This window comes from Musca autumnalis, unplaced genomic scaffold (assembly GCF_047663935.1).
Source record: "Musca autumnalis isolate F117 unplaced genomic scaffold, ASM4766393v1 scaffold_5, whole genome shotgun sequence".
NCBI lineage: Eukaryota > Metazoa > Arthropoda > Insecta > Diptera > Muscidae > Musca > Musca autumnalis.
This window is the reverse complement of record NW_027412088.1, coordinates 66,929,283-66,946,213: the sequence shown is the minus strand read 5'-3', so window position 1 is coordinate 66,946,213 and position 16,931 is coordinate 66,929,283.

Sequence of the window (16,931 nt, the reverse complement as noted above, 5' to 3'; positions counted from 1 at the left end):
AAATGTTCGGAAAGTTTGTGCGCACGATAACTCTTGAAGGGAGTGACCGATTTGGTCCATACATTGTATAGTGTAAACTTTCTACCAGAGTAATATGAGGTTCCAATATGGTCTCAATAGGTCCACTCCTTCGGGTACCTCCCACACAAAATTTCGGAAAAATTCAGTTTAGGGCCATCTCTCGAATCGCTTTGATTTTTGTTTTAGTTGTTGTATTCACTGCCCTCCATACGACGGTACAAGTTTTATCAGGGGCAAGTCCATACTTCCTGAGAAAATAGCCTGAAAATTGCACAAAACCCCTATGACACCGTGTGAGGTGGTTGGAGCGCACCATAAGTCTCGAACGGATCTGCCGATTGGGTCCAAAATTTGGTCTTAGTAATATTTTGTCCAAACATAGTTTAAGTTCGAAGATAAGACATATCGGTCCACTCCCTCAGCTACCTCCCCCACAAAATTTCAAAAATGTTCGGAAAAATTGTTCGTACGGTAACTTTTGAAGGGAGTGGCCGAATAGGTTCATACTTTACACATCCTAATATATCTACCAGATATGGATCAGGTTCAAATATGGACCATATTTGTCCACTTCATCCAGTACTTCCCAAACAAAATTTCGGATAAGTTCACTTTAAGACCTGATATCGAATCACTTTGAATTTTGTTGAAGCAACTTCCCACTAAACAATTGTTGCCGAGCGCTCTGATGTTAGATGTTTTTAAGAGTTTTTCCAATGTATGATCAGAAAATATTCCGATTTCTCAAAATTTCCTTCAGAAGTTGAACCTATTATCAGCCATTTTTTTTAAGGAATCTCTGCACATTTTCTTGTGCTTGTTTTCGAAAATCTGCCAATATTCTGCACATTCTCTGATGGGAAATTTTGATTCGTTTCTCTTTCTCGCTAGTAAATTCCAAGAGAGATTATTTTAAGAACTACAAAGACATGGTAGATTTTTTGTTTTGTTTGCATGCTGTGGTTTGTTTTTTTTTTTAGTTATTTAGCAACTGTTAATTGACAAAGACATAGCGGAACAAGTTATTTTGTGATTTAAATCGCAAATTGTTTGCAAACACATAATGGAATAATCAATATTTTTTAATTATATTTTAGGAAAATAAAATAAAAGCAATAATTTTGCAATTTTTGCGGGCAGCAGCGGTGAATAATATAATAAATTCACATTGTAATTATTTAAATTGCAAGAAATTCGAATCAAATCCGAGTAAAGATTAAGAATTTTGGGCGAATATATTTGGAACATCTAATGAAACATCAGAATAGTTTCCGACTTTCGGATAGAATATAGCAATTTTTTTAGAATAAGTTCCGAAACTTTCCAGAATCTCGAAACACATCTCCGAAATGTATTTCATTTTCTGCACATTTTCGAATACTTCTTCAGAGTTTTGTCCGAGATTGTTCCGAAAAGCAAAATTTACTTCAGATTTTTTTATGAAATTTCTTCAGAATTCGAAGCTAATTTTTGTGGAAACTCGAATGCTCTTTTCGAATTTCCCTTGACAAATTGTTCCGAATTCTGCGAACCGCTTCACACAAAAACGGACATGTTTTGCATACGAAGACGGCATCAGAAATGGAAACTTGTGCAGAGATTTCGTCCGAATTCGGTACGATTTCGGCAAAAATTGTTTAGTGGGTTGCATTCGCTGCCTCAATACGAACGTTAAAGTTTTTTCAGGGGCAAATCCACACTTCTTGAGCAAACAGCCCGAGGGTTGTAAAAAACCCCTATGGCACCATATGTAGTGGCTGGAGATTCACTTCCATAATGGTCAATGTCGATCCATTCCTTTAAGTATTTCCTCAGCAAAACTTTTGCTCTTTAATCCTAATCAACATTTTTGTCGTTTCATCGCCCAATATTTTTAAAACCCTCTAAATACATACGTTTTTTGGGAAAAAATGTTTCAATATAAACAGGCTGAGGGTATATCTCTGTCGGCCAAGCCGACTGATACTTTCTTACTTGTTAAATTAGGAGATAGAACTAACATTAGAAACAAGTGAGCAAAGGCTATAGTCGGGACGGAGCCGACCATGTGATACCCAACACCACTACCCCTGTGCATAAGCTTTTCACTGGTAAACATTTATTTTAGGGAATATAATCCGACTACCACCAAACATAATATGCCTCTTTCTCTCTGGGCCCCCAATAAGCAACCAAAATTTCGTGACCATCCGATCAAAATTGCAACATGTTGCGTGATTGCAAAAAAATTAAAGAATTGGTTGCAGTACCGACTATTGTGGTATCTCCCTTGTTTGACCACCTTTGCCAACCTACTTTACACCAATGTAAAGGCAATATTTTCTTCTTCCATTGACAGGCTTTGCCGTTGGAATACCCCTTCTAGAAGCCGATATATTCACAAAGAATAAAACTTTGAATTTTTCTCCCATTCCGACCCCTAAATATTATCCGAATATCACCAAAATCAATAGGCCTCTACCTATGTGGGGGACCCACCCAAAAAATTGGTGACTATCCGACAAAAATTCAAACGTGTAGCGTGATAACAAAAAATGGAAAAATTGGATATATTACTGACTTTTGTGATATCTGGGTTTTTTGCCCACTTACACCAACAAACATTGCATCAATATACAGGGCATCTTTTGTTCTTCCATTCACGGGCTTTCTTTGTGGAATACTCCTACCAGAAGCGGAGATATTCGCAAAGGAAAAAAACGTTGACTTTTTCCACATAAGCTTTTTGCTTATTCCGACTCCTGAATATTATCCGACCATCACCAAACTTAATAGGCTTCTTCCTCTGTGGGACCCGCATCAACTACATCAATTACTGGCTATTGCGATATCTCTGTTGTTGACCACCTACTTTACATCGTTGTAAATGTGATATTTTCTACAGAGATATTGGCTTTGAAATAAAACTTTGACCTTTTCTCCAAATAAGTTTTTGCCCATTCCGACCATCATCAAAATCAATAGGCTTTGTTAAAATTGAAACAATTGTTTATTGATAAAACGGCGATGTTTATTCACTAGAATAATTAGAATCATGGTATAATAAGAAAGGTATGGCAGAGCTCACAGCTGATTACATTTTTTTTTCGTTTGGTGACCGACTTGTGTCAAACCCATTCTGATATGTTTTGATTTTAATGTTCAAATTATGACAATTTTCAAATACATAATTTTCATTTTCATAAAATAAAAAGAATTTTTATCGTAATGAAAAAAAAAAAACAAAAGCCGTTATAATTAAAAAAATGAGAAGTTGTCACATGACACCCCAAAGACGGCTGATGCTGTAATGTATGCGGATGATTGTACGATCTTAGCGTCGGGTCCTATCGTCGATGACATACATATGTATGTGATAGGTTAAATGTCTTTAAATATCTACATAAATGAGCGCAGTACTTTCATCTGAAAATATCCTCCACTAAATCCACCGCCACTCTGCTCAGCACACAGATGGCTGAAATGGGTCTATCCAGAACATATTGGTCCATGATTCCGACCACTAACTCCCCCAAGATATTGGGTTTAAATTTCCTTAGCATGTTTAAGTCGCCCGTGCATGCCACAGATTAGAAGAAGGACAAGGTCCTCAAGTCGCTGGTCGGCAGAAGAAAGAAGCCTTGTAACCTCTTACAAAGCAATAGGCCGATCTGTGGTAAGCTATGCAGCGTAGTATGTAAAGGTTTGCGCTACGCAACAGAAGAATATTCGAACGTGCCAAAATGCCGTCTTAAGAACTGCAACAGGGTGACTCCTCATGACACCGTTGTACCATCTTCATGAGGAGAAGAAAATTTTACCCTTGCATCAGCACAACACAATGTGGATGCAGTACCTCATTGGGTGTTATCGCCTTGAGCATCATTACCACGATCTAGTGTACAGGCTTCCCTAGCACAGGCACGCCAGGAGAAATCTTCATGATCTCGAGAGAGAGGCATAATCGAGAACCTTTTTATCAACGAGCCCATTAGGCAGACTTGAATAGCATTCATACTGATGCAGTTGCGCCAGCTGTACAATGGTACAGTGTGTATTCCGTATTCTGAGGCCACCACCACCCATCCATTGCAACAATAGAACGCCAACTATCAAGACAAAACGAGTGGTTTTAGCGGACGATGCAGCCATCTCAATTCGTATGGGACCCAAATTGATGTTACGATATTCAACACATGCCCGACATGTGAATTGGGACCTGCATTTGTTTAGCTCACTCACCACTGTCTCCTGATTCTTTATGAACGCAACCAGTATATGTTGCAGAATTTTTGAGTCTGAATACAGAGGAACCAGCACCACCAGATAACTGAATGTACATATTTGCGTTGCTATAACACAACAACATCTGTAATAGCATCATTTTCAGCAGATCCGCATAAAAATATTTGATTTTTCTTTACAATGTTCCATTTATTTTTTTAAACATTTTATTTATTTCGAAAACAAAAAACAAAGCATAAACAAAAACAAAACTTGAAGTTTGTCACCATTGGCAATTTTGAAAGAAAGCGGGCACAGGTGTAGGGTTGATTTTCTATGGTTTTTTCGAACCTGTTCTACCTTCCTTATTCTACCATGATTAGAATTAAGAAATACAGATATTTTTCGGAAAATACGAAGTTGTCAATTTCAAATTTGGAAACTTACATTTGTTCTTTTCTTTTCAATTTTAACAAACAGAATGAACCATGGCACAATTACCCAGGTAGTGGTATCGTAAAGTCCCAATTTACATTAGGCGAGTTTACTTGCGGCAATTGTCAGTTTATAGGTGAGAGAGGGTGCTGAGAGGCAAAGGGTTACCATATGCCTCACCTCTCTCTCCTACAAAATGACAATTGCCGCAAGTAAACTCGCCCAATGTAAATTGGGACAAAGTTTTGAATATGTTATGTCAAAACTTTCTTTATGTTGTTGGGGAAATTACAACAAAAATAATTTTTTTATAAAGGGATTTGACGTTTCATATTCGATCAGCTGGTGTGATACCACTACCTGGTAGTTCTGCCATGGAATGAACGATGTGAAAGTTTTCCTTTTCATAAGAATGAAATATAGAAATTCATGGACTACTCCGAATAAAATAAAACTGAATTATGTATATTACTGAAATTAACGTTCTTTACCCCCCGTGAATTGACTAGGGGATATTCACATCTAAGGATCAAAGTCCAATAAAGCTAACATTGACGCTGGTCTTTTGAAAATTCCTTCTAGAGCTTTAATATCGCCTGATCTTGCCATGCCATCTTGACCGCGGTAATTGTTTAATATTCTTCCTCGTCTTCATTGCAATCATAGACATGATGTCTCTATAACTACAAGTGATATGTTTGTTTTATTAAGGAACGTGACCATCCAGTAAAAAACAGTAGCAAAAGCTTCATCGCTCGTATCACAAAATATATGCTGCTGCATACTTAACACAGCCGATTCGACAAAGTAAAACCTTTGCATTCTAAACTTCTCCAGCCCTTTAAGCACATCAATCCAATTATCGGGTAAATTTTCATCCCAGTCGATTCCAGCCCTCCATCCATTCTGCATTATAATTTTCATTGCTATCATAAAATCGGCTATAAATCCAAATGGTTCAAGTACTGTCATCGCTACGTATAACAGTTCACGGTTAGTGGGGTTTCTATTCTTTTGCAATGCCTCTTCTGGTACCTTATGACATTTTAAAGCAAATACGAACTCATTTGATTGTGGTTTCCAAAGCATTCCGAGAATTCGCTCAATACATTTACTAACGTTAACAGAACCAGAGTTGTTAGATAATTTATTCGGGGCCATTTTAGTGTTTGTTATTATATTGTGCACCTCAACTCCACCAGCGTAGTGTATTTTCTTCACTTGATGTACAACGTGTGATACTTCTTCTTCGTTATTGAAGCTGTCTATACAATCGTCCTCATAGTGTCTCTCAAGTTTGGCCTCAAAAGCTTTTGGGTCGCTATTACGAAATTCCATACAGTTTTAGTTTTTTACATACTGATCCATGGTTGGCAAACGGGTGTCACGGATTTCCATTCTATGCATAGCGTCTGTTTGTAGTGGTTTTGGCGGGTTCCCATTTCTCCAAAGAAAACACAGTGCATATTGATCTTCTTTCTTTATAAAGTCCTGATGAGACATTTCTTCATATACGGTTATTTTGATTGTCTAGATTTGTGCAATACTTTCATCAAAGGCTGACTAACATAGATTCCTGACAAATGTGCCCTGTTGAGTGAGACATTCTCGACCTCTGCGGCGGCATCAAATACAAGACGCAGTTTGACCTTGTTGGGATTCACAACCCCAACATGTGGAAGACAAAATTTGCTCTCTGAACGAGTACCTGCTTCTTCGGCTGATTCTTTGACTTTTGCTCGATATTCCCTTTCCAAGTTTGGGTTTTTTGACATGTATGTATTTCTCTACTGTGGTAGGACGCCTACAAGCCGTTCCAAAAAAATCGGAGAAACGCGGTAAGTCACTTTTCCAAAGAAACCCGCATTCATATCTCTCGCCTACACATATTGTGTTTGTTTCCAAAATATGATCATTGCTCGATTGCAATGATTTTGTAGGAAGTCGAATTTCAAACTTTTTCAACCCATGGCTCATTGGTTCTTCCATTTCCAATAGCGAGGATAGTTCATTTGCAGTTTTAAATGCATGACACGATATCAATTGACAACTAGCACTTTTCGCGGGCCCATATACTATCCATCCCAATCTTGTTTTTATAGCTATAGGTCCTTGTGTGGATAGCATTCTCGGCCACTCGAGTGGTACGGTCAGTTGAGAGTGTGATAGACTGATAATCATCTTTGGTTTGATATCCTTGCATTCCTTAAGTGGAATACCACGAAGGGACGATCTTTCCGACTCCGACAGCATTGACTGTAAGTTTAAGCTTTACTTGGGCAAGTTCAATTTCTTAGTAACGTAAACATTGTTCATCTCATAGTTCCCTGAAGATCCGTCGATTCCGCCAATTTGAAGATTTACTATTTGTGTGTTTTCCCGTGATTTGTGACTGTTCGTTCATCCAATGTAGTTCCAATTCAGTTTTTGGTCCTGAAATTCCTAGTTTATTTGCAACCTGTGCATCTATCATTTATACGTTCGCTCCGTCATCGACGAACGCATATATGTATAATTTCTGATTTTCCACATTTTCCATATACTTTAACTGGAACAAATAGGAATAATACATTGCACTTCCCGGAGTTTAACCAAGTTAAACAGCGGGGTTTAATATTTCTTTCTGTAGGGACTGATTCTTCAGTAGGGCGCGCCTTTACGGTTTGGACGTTCCCTCTACTGATTCTGTACACGTCACCATATTCGTTACTTTATTCGCAAATACGGCCAATGCATTTAAATCGGAATCGTCGATTGCCGGAAATGAACGAATCTTGTGTATTTGGGACTTTATTAGCTTCGGGTCGTCCAAAGGTTTCTCCCAATATGTTCATGATGGCACTGACGTTTTTAGAGTTGGATAGAAGGGGCTCGACAGTTTCTTTCCCTTCGCCTTCTAACGCATTACGAAGGCGCATAATGTTATGCAGATCAGAATATTCGAATTCCACAGTTGAGCTATTAAATGTTGGCAATCTTCTGGTAGTCCTGTAAACGTTGGCAACGCTTAAATCTTTTTCTGTCGACACGAGTTATTCTGCGACGTGTTGGAAGAACTGGCGTTAACAGCATTTTGCTCTAAAATCGGTTGTCTTGAATCTGTTACTATACCGGGTTGCTCAACTCGTGTATTGCTTAAAGGTGGGACTCGTGCGGAATTTGAAGATGAGGCTCTCTCGTTATCATCAGTTCGATCTGAACAATGAGTATTGGAATTTGAACATCTTATTTCATTTCTTAGATCGGTGAACGAAGTTTCAATAGACAAGTTCTTAGCTTGTAGAATGTTGAATATGTCGTTCATCTTTTTTTCTAAATGCATGCTTTTAACAATTTGTAGCATTACCTGGTCTGATGTAGTGTTTGGCAATGACATTTACTGTGCGGATTCTATAGCGGCATCAGTATCCGTCGGAATAAACGTTTCGCCTGGATTAACGACTGGTGAATTCTCGACTCCGGCTTCGTACGTGTTAGGCTGTCCCGAAGGATAACGCTGTGGCGAGCGTCCAATCGGCATTGTTCTTATAACTTTTCTGTTGCGCAATATCATCCAATTTGCGTGAAAATCTCCCTATTTTCGGCTAACGGAAAGCTTCCAGACTGAATCAACTGATTGAATAAAATTTGTTAAAATTTAAGCGCGATTTCGAAATAAAATGAAAAATGGGATATATTAACGGCTATTGCTATATCTCCGTTATTTGGCCACCTATGCCAACATACTTTGCATCATTGTAAAGTTGGGATATTCTACTTTCATAGTCAGGCTTTGCTTTTGGAAGCTCCCCAACCAAAGCAGTGATATTCGTCATTATAATTAAAATCGCAAAAATGAAAAGTTGGGTTGTATTAGCTACTATTGCGATACCTTCGTTGTTTGGCCGCCTGAAACCTACTTCATCGTTGTAAAGGTGATATTTTCTAACTTTCATTAGCGGGTCCTGCTTTTGATATACCCCTTATAGATGCGGAGATATTCACTTTAAAATAAAACGTTGACTTTTTCTTCAAATAAGATTTTTGCCCATTCCGACTCCTAATTATTATCCAACCATCAACAAAATCAATAGGCTTCTTCCCCTCGTGGACCCTCATCAACATTCAAAATTTGGGGACGATCCAATCAAAATTGCGATCTGTAGCGTGATTACAATGTTTAGATGGACAGAGTGACGGACGGCCACACATAGCTCAGCTCGTCGAGCCAAAACCAACTTATAATACCCTCCCCACATAGTGGTGTAGGAATAATTATACACCTACTTCCAAATTATCTACTATCTCAAAAGTTTTTGAACACGCAATGCATCGCAAAATTTACGCTTCTGTTAAAAATATTATATAAAGTATAGTCTAGATAATCCGTACCCTTGTTAATCCGGACAACGCGGTAATCCGGACACTAGAATTTTTTTTACATTGAAGACTCGTTAATCCGGACATCTCATATTATTCGTACCTCGATAATCCGGACATCAATATTTTTTCCTATCTTGAGCATTAGATTCTTATTTATTTCATTGACGTTTTCGTTCTTAGCAATGGCAATTGGCGTATAAATAAGAAAAAATTAAATTTTTCAAAACTTTCGGTTCACATGTCGTCTTTCTGGCTAGATACTGTTGACTCAGTTATATAGTCAATATGGAATCAACTATTTGAATCTGTCGAATGATTTTTCTACCTTTCGACCATCAATGGCTGACTATGATAAGCAAAAGTATTTTAAACCTAGTGTTGGGTAGCCTAGTTCCTTTTATTAGTTCATTAGGCCTCCGATTAGTGAGAAAGCCTCTTGGAACTGTGCAATGTATTCAAAAGATTTTTTTCCTAGAAATGTTTAAAACATTTACAGCGTTGGGATTAATAGCTTAGTTTTTAGATTCTCTAACTTATTTTTTTTTGAGTTACCGACAAAAATCGGTAAAATTAAAGCGCAGAATCAATAATGACAAGTTTAAATAAAAGTTTACATCACAACTGCTATGGCAGAACTTAACGACTAATTTTTTGATCGCAAACTTAGTGAAAAACGGTGCCACCGTGGTGCAATGGTATGTACACCCGCCTTGCACGCTAAAGGTCGTGTAAATTACGCTGGTCGAGTTTACTTACTTAGCTGGCCCATTACAGAACATTTGTCCTATAGGCCGAACTAAGAAAAGATCTCCAATTCTCTCTATTTGTTGCTTCGCTTTCTGGAATACCGCGCCTTTTCATCTCATCATCCACTTGTTTGCGCCATCTATTCCTTGGCCTACCAATTCTGCGTGCACCGCCAAACGGTCCGTGTTTATACACCTTTTTAGCGGGGTCTTCATCGCTCATTCTTATGATATGGCCCAGCCAACGCAATCGCTGCATCTCGATACGTTTAACAATATTGATGTCGTTGTACAGCAGATACAGCTCGTGGTTAATGCGACGTCGATATTCACCGTCAACGCAGATTGGTCAGTAGATCTTTCGAAGAATTTTTCTCTCAAACACACCAAGCACTGTCATGTCTGCTTGCCCAAGTACCCAGGCTTCGGAGCCATACATCAGCACGGGTAGTATCAGTGTTTTGTAGAGCGTTATTTTTGTTTGACGAGATGTGGCTTTGTTTTTAAACTGCTTACTTAAACCAAAGTAGCATCTGTTGGCCAATACAATTCTTCTTTTTATTTCACAACTGATGTCGTTTGTTGTGTTTACGGAGGAGCCGAGGTAGATAAAGTCTTTTACTACCTCAATATTATAGAAACCAACTTCCACAGTCGGTCCGAGCTCAATGGACGCATTGTGCGTCGACACCATCAACTTGGTCTTCTCACCGTTTACCGCCAGACCCACTTTAGCAGATTCTTCTTTCGACCTTCATAAAGGTATCAGTTACTTCTTTTACTGATCGGCCTATGATGTCTATATCATCAGCATAAGCAAGTAACATGTGACTATTGGTGTAGATTGTGCCACTTCTTTTGACGTTTGCCTCTCGTATAACCTTTTCCAGCAGGATGTTAACGAGATCACACGAAAGGCTGTCTCCTTGTATGAAACCTCTTTTGGTACCAAACTCTTCGGAGAGGTTCTTTCCTATTTTAACTGAGGACCTCGTGTCAGTTAAAGTAATTTTGCAAAGCCGGATGAGCTTTGCGGGGATACCAAATTCAGACATGGCTTCGAATAGCTTTAAACGCAGCGGGCTGTCGAAAGCTGCTTTATAATCGACAAAAAGGTGGTAGGTGTCGATCTGCATCTCTTGGGTATTCTTCAGGATTTGCCGCAGGGTAAATATCTGGTCAATGGTGGACTTGCCAGGTCTAAAGCCGCATTGGTATGGTCCAATTATCTCGTTGACCATAGGCTTTAGTCGTTCGCACAATATCCCTGACACGATCTTGTAGGCAATAGGGAGTAGACTTATGCCCCTATAGTTAGAGCATCCAGTCTTATCTCCCTTCTTGTGGACGGGGCACAGGATACTCAGGTTCCAGTCGTCGGGTACTCGTTCTTCCTGCCAGATGGTGCTAACTAGCTGATGAATACACCTTATCAGAGTGTCGCCTCCGGTTTTGAACAACTCGGCTGGAAAACCATCGACTCCTGCAACCTTATTATTCTTCAGCCGATTTTTTGTTGTCTTCACCTCATCTTGGCTGGGCGGTATACATTCAATACCATTTTCTGGGATTGGGACTGTAGTATCTTCATCGTCTTCGCTGCTATTGGATACCAACAGTTTTGAAAAATGTTCTTTCCATATCCTGAGTACACTATCTGTATCAGTAACCAAATTACCTTGCTGGTCTCTACAGGAGGATGTGCCTGTACCAAAGCCATCAGTTTGATGCTTGACTCTTTGGTAGAATTTTCGGACTTCATTCTGGCTCCTGTACATCTCGATTTTTTCACACTCCCGTTTTTCCATCTCTCTCTTTTTTCTGCGGAAAAGACGTTTCTCCTCTCTCCTTTTCTCCCTGTATCTCTCTCGTGCGCTACGCGTTGCTACGGATTGTAAAGTAGCCCTATATGCCGCATTTTCCTCTTCGGTGGCAGCACGACACTCCTGATCATACCATGGATTCCTTGGTGGAGGCCTCTGGTATCCAAGTATGGATTTTGCGGCTGTTTGCATGGAGTGGGCAATGCTTTGCCATTGCGCTGATATGTTATCGGGATGAGGAGTGCTTTGATTAAGCAATTGAGCTAGTTGAGTAGAATATGCTGTGGCTATCTGTTGTGATTGCAGCTTACCGATGTCTAACTTTCGTGTTGTGTCTGTTCGTACTTTGTTTGCCACGTTTAAACGGGTGAGTACCTTTGCTGCAACAAGGTAGTGGTCCGAATCAATGTTTGCGCCTCGGAACGATCGTACATCCAACACGGTCGATGAATGTATTCCATCTATCACAACATGATCAATTTGATTTCTTGTTTTCTGATCTGGAGACAGCCAGTTGCCCTTATGAATATCGAGATGATTAAATCTGGTACTGCTAACTACCATGTTTTTTGCAGCTGCAAAGTCTATCAGCCTCATACCATTGTCAGATTTTTCACTATGGAGGCTGAATTTCCCGACTGTTGGGCCAAAGATATTCTCCTTTCCAATTTTAGCATTAAAATCGCCTAGAATGATTTTAATGTCATGGGCAGGGCAACTGTCATATGTTTCTTCTAAGCGCTCGTAAAATATACATATCTTTGGTCTGTTCGTCCATTTCTTCAGTGGGAGCATGAGCGCAAATAAAGCTGATGTTGAAGAATTTAGCTTTTATTCGAATTGCAGCAAGTCTTTCATTCACTGGAGTGAAGCTGGATACCAAATGTTTTAGTCTCCGACTAACTACGAATCCACAACCAAACTCATGATTTACGTCATGGCAGCTATAATACAGTGCGTCACCTTTAGGTGTTGTTTAGACGCCTTTCCCAATCCATCGTATTTCCTGTATGGCAGTAATATCGGTCTTGTACTTTTCAAGTACGTCTGCCAATGCGAAGACTGCACCTTCTCTATAAAGAGTGCGAACATTCCAGGTGCAGATTCGCAGATCATGGTCCTTAAAACGTTTGCGGGGTTCGTCAACTTTAGAGGGGTTTGTTTTTCTTTTCTTTCTTTTTTTCATAGTATGCTGTTTTTTCTAGGGGATGGTTACTAACCCGACGCCCAAACCCAAGTTTTTAACGTTCTTATGGGAGAACGCGTGGCACATGTTAGCTCACTACCTTTAACGGGTGTTAAAGGCAGTTCCCCAGGTGACACCACGGGGAGGTCAGTGTCCACTTGAGATGAAAGAGGGACCAAGATAAATCCTGGGCTTTGCCATGTTAAAGCCGGTCAGGACCGTTGCTTGGTATCTTCCATCCCCTGCCTTTCACTAAAAAGGCATAATTTCAAAAACTGAAAATCCAATTGATAATTCCCTTCGCCGGGATGAAATCATGATATTGGTAGCGATCAGTAAAATTTTGCAACACTGTCAGTTCGTTTTGAAAAACATTACTCTCTGTAATAGAGGGTAATAAATGAAGTTGAGCCAATGGGGGAATACTCCACTCAAGCAATCGAAATGAGATTGAATCTTCAACAATAAACAAAACAAACAAAAAACAGCGGAGGCACGCGTAAAATGGAGCTTTGTTAAAAAAAAAAACGCTGGTCGAGTAAAATTAATAATTTGGTAGCCAGGAAAACTGCTTCCTGTTTTTAAATGGTTGCAACCCGCGATATTTGCTTAATATGAATTCGTTTACCTTAAATGTCCGGTTATTATCTAGTAAACATCTGATATTAATGATTTTAACTTACAAAATTATGTGTTTTTGTAAATACTCGGTAATCCGGACAATTCGATAATACCGACATCGCCGAAACATGTGGTGTCCGGTTTATCCAGACTATACTGTATATCACCTTTCAACATTGTTTTCATGGTACAAATACACAGGTAGCCGCATCGGCAATAGTTGGCAACATAAGATGTCAAAATTTGACATCAATTCAATGCAATTGACACATTATGTTACCATCAGCTGGCATGATAATGCTACCTGTATTATTGTACCATGATTGTTTTGTTGAAGGTCGTTCCACAGCAACAAACTTATTGTCGTTAAAGCCTTTACCTAATTAACTGCGTGTTGCGTGTGCGTTCAATAATACAAAAACAAAATACATGTATTTGTTTTTGTATTTTTGAACGCACACGCAACACGCAGTTAATTAGGTAAAGGCTTTACAAATTTTTGTAACGAAACTTTGGAAAATCATTGTCAGGTGGATGTCATTTACTTGGATCTATCAAAAACGTTTGACAAGGGTTCTCATCAAATTTTAATACTAAAGTTAGAGAAAATGGGGTTTCATTCTAAGTGCATAGATTGGATAAAATCGCATTTATCAAATAGAACATATTCGGTTATTATTGATGGTATAAAATCAGAGCCTTACATAGCTAAACCACTTTTTTCAACCTGTTTACACTCAGGGAAAAGTTGCAACTTAAAAATAAGATCGAGCAATCTTAAATCTATAATGTTCAATGTAACAGAGAAATAACATTGAAATACTTTAAATTTTAAAATTTTAAAATAATATTGTTTCCACTTATTTCTTGAATTATAATGAAACAACATTGATTTAAAGTTGAAAAATGTTATTTTAAGTTGAAATTTAATTTGAACAATATTAAATTAAAATTTTTTCTATTTATTTCGTGGATTTCTTAGAATCAACATGAAATACACCTTAAGTTAAGAACGTAAATTTTAAATAACTGCTCTTAGTAGATTTTTTTCAGTGGTTCGTGAAAATTCGTGTTTTGTGGACGCTTAGAAAAATGTCAGTGAAATTAAATTTACTTGATGGTGTATTACACACAGAAAGTGGAGAAGTTGTGACAATTTTAGATGCTGAAACTACAAATAATGAGACATTAGTGTCTGAAAACATGGTTGTCTCGCAAAATGTGGATGTGCAAAGCATATGTACTGAAGCCGCTGTAAGTTTTGTGGAAAAAAACCGAATGCAACCAAACAAATTCTGCGAAAACAACGGAAGATAAAGACACCAAAAAATTGGTCGAGTGGCTGGACGAGGCCGGATTGTCCGAAGTTTTTCCTTATTTAAAAGGTAATTTTGATTTGTAATATCGTACAGACTCAAGTTTTAATATTCCTGGGTAGCTGCCAAGGTTACTTTTGATAGCTTGCAGTACTTAGACAGGGAGGATATAAAGGAGGCTATTCCAGCCATAGGAGCCCGGGCAAAGTTCCGCAGCAAGGTCTTCGCATGGAGAAAATAAATGGTAGGTTTTGTTTTTCAAAATAAACTTTTCAAAAAGTTGACTAATTTATTGTTTTTATTAATTTTCAGTTCGGAATAGAAGACGACACAGACTCGCTGAAGTCTGAAATCCGAAAATGGGTTCAAAACAGCAGCAGCACATCTTCAGTGGCATTTTCGTAATAAATGTATTAATACTGGATTAAATTTACATTTATTGTGTTCATTTATTACCTTTATTTAAATATGGTAAGTAACTTTTTGCACCTAGTGTTAATATACAATTTCATCATTATGTTCAATATAAAATCAAAGTTGAACAACCTTGTTTTAAAATGGCTTCATTATTAATTTAACATTGTTTCAATGTTAATTATAAAATGAACTATCCTTAAATTAACAACATTTTCACATTGATTCAAGAAGAATTCAATGTTAATTCAAAGAGAATTCAATATAAAATCAACATGGATTCAATATTAATTCAACAACGAACAATGCTAATACTAAGTTGTTTCCATATTAAATTTTGAATTTTACAATCAACATTGTTCAATGTTGAAATAAGAATTTCCGACGTTACTAGACTTTCATTAACGTTTCATCTTGATTCAACATCATTTTTCTTGATTTTAAGTTGTTTTTTCTCTGGGTGTATAAATGACATTTCCAACTGTGTTTCATATTCTCACTGTCTACTATATGCCGATGATATTAAGCTTTTTTAATTCAGTAAAAAGCCTGTTAGGTTCTACATTGTTACATTGTGATCTAATTGCAATACACAATTGGTGTGAAAATAACCTCTAGTTGGACCCACTTTTTATCAACCTGTTTATAAATGACATTTCCAACTTTGTTTCTTATTCTCACTGTCTACTATATGCCGATGATATTAAGCTTTTTAAATCAGTAAAAAGCCTATTGTTACATTGTGATCTAAACTTTGATAAATGCTATTATCTGTGTGTTTAGTCGATTGCGCTCTACGATTATTACGGAATACTACATTAACCATAGACGTATCAGCCAGGTGTCCGAAATTTTAGACCTGGGGGTATATTATGATTCTGAATTAATTTTTAATGCACACATTTATTAGATCATGCCGAAAGCATATGCCCTCTTAGCATTCATTAAACGTCAATGCTACGTCATTTGCTGACCCTTATGTTCGCAGGATTATATACACGTCGCTTGTTAGGTCAAAATTGGAATATGCCCTCATAGTTTGGAATCCGACTTCAGTTACGCAAATTAATCGTAACGAAAAACTTCAAAAGAAATTTATAAAATATTCACCCTTTTCATTAAATTTTACCTCTCCTATTCCATCTTATGAAGCACTTTGTAAATTAATTCATTTACCTCTGTTATATAATTGCAGAAATGTACATGTTATAATGTTCCTATATAAACTTATTAATGGGCTTATTGACTGTCCTCGCCTCCTAGAATTAATACGGTTTAACGTACCGAATCATTTTCTAAAAAAATACCGAATACTGCTATATACCTTTCCATAGGACCACGTATGCGATGAATGAACCAATTTTGAAAGCACTTAGAGAATTCAACAGAATTAACAATCTGCACGCTTTAGATTTCTCTATTAATTTTTTAAATTTTAAACAATTAATTCCCTTCGCCGAGATGAAATCATGATATTGGTAGCGATCAGTAAAATTTTGCAACACTGTCAGTTCGTTTTGAAAAACATTACTCTCTGTAATAGAGGGTAATAAATGAAGGTGAGCCAATGGGGGAATACTCCACTCAAGCAATCATTTTAAACAAATGTTACAAACAATTTATTACAGATTTTTTATTATTAAGCATTAGTCTGTAAGGAACTTGTATTTCCATAGACGAAATAAATAAATGAAAAATAAATGTGACCAAAAAAGTCAAAATATCTGAAAACGGGCGGTAACGTTATACGGGGGCTATACCAAAACATGGACCGATATAGCCCATCATCAAACTGGAACTACCT